This window comes from Curcuma longa, unplaced genomic scaffold (assembly GCF_044706935.1).
Source record: "Curcuma longa cultivar G26 ecotype Majalengka, Jawa Barat unplaced genomic scaffold, ITB_CL_G26_1.1 contig_22708, whole genome shotgun sequence".
Taxonomy (NCBI): domain Eukaryota; kingdom Viridiplantae; phylum Streptophyta; class Magnoliopsida; order Zingiberales; family Zingiberaceae; genus Curcuma; species Curcuma longa.
In genome coordinates, this window is record NW_027431986.1 from 1 (window position 1) to 3,030 (window position 3,030).

General features: G+C 44.4%; 1 long non-coding RNA gene across 1 annotated transcript; it reads left to right on the top strand.

Moving 5' to 3' along the window:
- Positions 1 to 734: 734 nt before the first annotated feature.
- LOC141817961 (uncharacterized) lies at positions 735 to 2,714 on the top strand. The gene is made up of 4 exons (XR_012600886.1): positions 735 to 863; positions 965 to 1,030; positions 1,377 to 1,453; positions 2,449 to 2,714. It is a non-coding gene; the product is annotated as an uncharacterized LOC141817961 (long non-coding RNA).
- The last annotated feature ends 316 nt before the right edge of the window (positions 2,715 to 3,030 follow it).

Here is a 3,030-nt window from a genome sequence, read left to right on the forward strand (position 1 = left end):
TGTAAAATACCGAAATCAAAAGGGGATTATTTGTAATTAGATAATAATAATAATAATAAGAAATAAATAAAACAAAAGGGATGAAAAGATTCGTCTCGTGAAGACGAATCCAACGAAACTGGTTTGAGTCAAATCGGAGGTCGTTTGGGTAGTAAACCAAGCGAACCAAAGTTGAACCCGGTTCGCTACAGTAACCGGTTCAGTCGTATAATAAACCTTAGGTTTTTAAGTTGGTTTAGCCCAGTAAAGCTAGTTTAAACGGTGTCGATTAGGGTTAAACCGGGTTAGATTACTATTTATTCCTCTTTAAACCTAAAACTCGCGATTCCCTACTTTTATTCCTACACGCGGCGCCCTCTTCTGCCCGACGCCGCGCCTCCCACCTTGCCCTCACCTCCTTCCCTCCTCTACTGCTGCCCTGCCGTCGCCGAAGCCAACAACCAGAGCCGCCGCCGCTTCCCTGCCTCCGCGAACCAGCAGCCCAGTCATCGCCGCAGCGTGGAGACAAGCCGCCTTCTGCCCGATCGCCGCTCTACTGCCGACCAGCTCCGCCGTCGCCTCAGCCACCGCAACTCTTCTCTTCCTCCTCGCTGCCGCCGCCCCTCCATCGTCGCCAGCCGACGCCGCCGCGTGCCCCCTGCTGCTACCGGGAGAAGGAGCCGCGCGACTCCTTCCCTCACGAACCCCAGAAGCGTCGCCCCTCTTCTCTTCTTCCCTTCCTTGCGTTCCTCCTCCTCTGCTTGCTCAGCCACCGATCGAAGCCACCGTCCTCACGACGCCGACGCCGCCTACTGCTCCCGACTGCACAGGGCATCGCCGGACCAGAGAGCTTGTGAGGAGGCTTGATTGGGTTTTGATTTGAGGTAAGTGTTGGATTTTGGTTTAGGTTGTTTAGCCAAGTTTTAGTTGGAACCCTAGGCTTGGCCGTGACCAAAGTGCTTGGATTGTACTGTTTTTGGAACAGAACAGTTGGAAGGGAAGCTATTGAAGATCAACCACGAGCTAAGGCTTGGTTTGGCATAGAAGTGAGGTAAGTTTGTTGAAATTCAATTAAGCTTTCTCTATTTAGCAATGGATTGTAGTTGTTGGGTAAATTGATATGGATAACTTGGTGTTGGTTGATTATTGACGTTACTGTAGAGTTGATTATAGTTAAGTGGTTCTTTAATTGATCTAGTGGGGTTGTGAGTTGAGGATTAACCATGGTTGAGTTAAGTTAATCGGTTGGTTGGGTTTTAAATGTTGAACTCGGTTGTAAACCAAGGAGGATGAGATTGGTTTATTTAACTGGATGGTGGTTGAATTAATTAGGATTTTTAGATTAGGTTAGATTAAATATAATTTAATCTAAGCATTGTCTTGTTGTTTTATTTCAGGACCTTGATTTGATTGGTCCTATACGGAGTCTCAGTCATATTTTCTGGAGTTTTATTATCGACGATCATCTGATCAGGTGGGTACTCCTGTGCTTGGTCAACACAGATCCTCCTTTTTGTAATGCATGATTTCCTTTTTGCTGCCCTTATTGCATTGTTGCCTACTTCGCTATTTGCTATCATTGCTTGATACTTACCTGTTGACCTTTATTTTGATCTGTTGTTATTTTGTTGCTACTCTTGCTATCCATGCTAGTAATTAAATGATACCTTACACCTTCGTTGCTTGATACCTGTTGAACAACCTCCTATTGAACTTCCCGTTGTTAGAACAGTTTAACTGTCGTACCATTGACTCAGATTGACTTCCCTTGATACCTGTTGAACATGCTAATCATCTGTAGCTATTTCATGTAGGAATGATCATCATGCATTCATGATAGTTGTAGATGTTGCGGACAGCATTGTTGGCTGTTCTTGTAGGCTCTGGCCCTACACCGTGTAGTGGTGTGATCAGTGGAAAGAGCCTACTTGCACTATTGTTGAGTGCAACCAGGACTGGCTATATAGCCCTCCTGTTACACTGCCGCTCCCCACCAGATTACGGTGGTTTGTATGTTGGAGTCTGTGCAGTATGTCTTGTCTGGCCCCTCAGTTCACTGTGCTCTGGGAGGGTGACTGGGGAATGCAGAGTGCGGACAGAGACTTGCATTTGTTTGCGTTGGTTGCCGTGTGTTTTACATGCATTGTTGGTAGGATTATTGCATAGTTTAATTTATGCATCTGATTTCGATTGTTGCACTTATTTGCTATGTTTGTTGCATTTGTATGACATTACATACATGCTCACATGTACTGATACTTATCTCTATTCCGTAGCACGATTCTTTCCTTATTATTCTTGTTGAGATACCATGCTTGATTTCCATGATCTCTGTTATCTGTTGATATCTATACCTGTTGATATTGTCTATCTTTCTGTTTATCTGTTCATGCACATTTATCATTTTGTATCCACTGAGCATCTAATGCTTACTACCCAGACCCTGGGGTTACTTTGTTTCCTCCCCAGGTAGCAGATAGGTTTACTGGAGCTTGGAGGTTCAGTCGGCTGGTCCCATCTCACAGCAGGAGGTTTTCTGTTGGTTTGTCGTTGGTTTATCGTTTATGGTATGGTTTATGTACTTGGACATGGATTTATGTTTTGTGGACTTGTTGTGGTCTCTTGGAGTTTTTCCATTTCGATGTTCGAACGTAGTGTGTGGAACTTTGTGGTTAATGGTTTTAGTATTTCGTTTGCATTTTGTTAGTTGATACGACCTTGTAGGTCTTATATTATGTTTGTGTGGTATAGTATGCATGTGTAGTGGTTGTATGGCCGTGTAGGCCTTTATTGTATATCTGTTGATTGTTGTGGTTATCTATTGGACGTGTTGTCCTTATTCCAGCCGCCTGTGGCTGTGTATACATGTATGTACTAGGGGAATTGTCATAGTTACTGGGGAGATGCTGCCGAAATTTTTCGGACGGCCTTCTCGGGGCGTGACAATTTAGTGGTATCAGAGCAGGTTAGGTTCATTCGGATTTCCGTTGCATTTGAGTCGATTTTTCGGTGTCTGTCGGATTTACCATCGGATTTATTGCGTATTCGTAG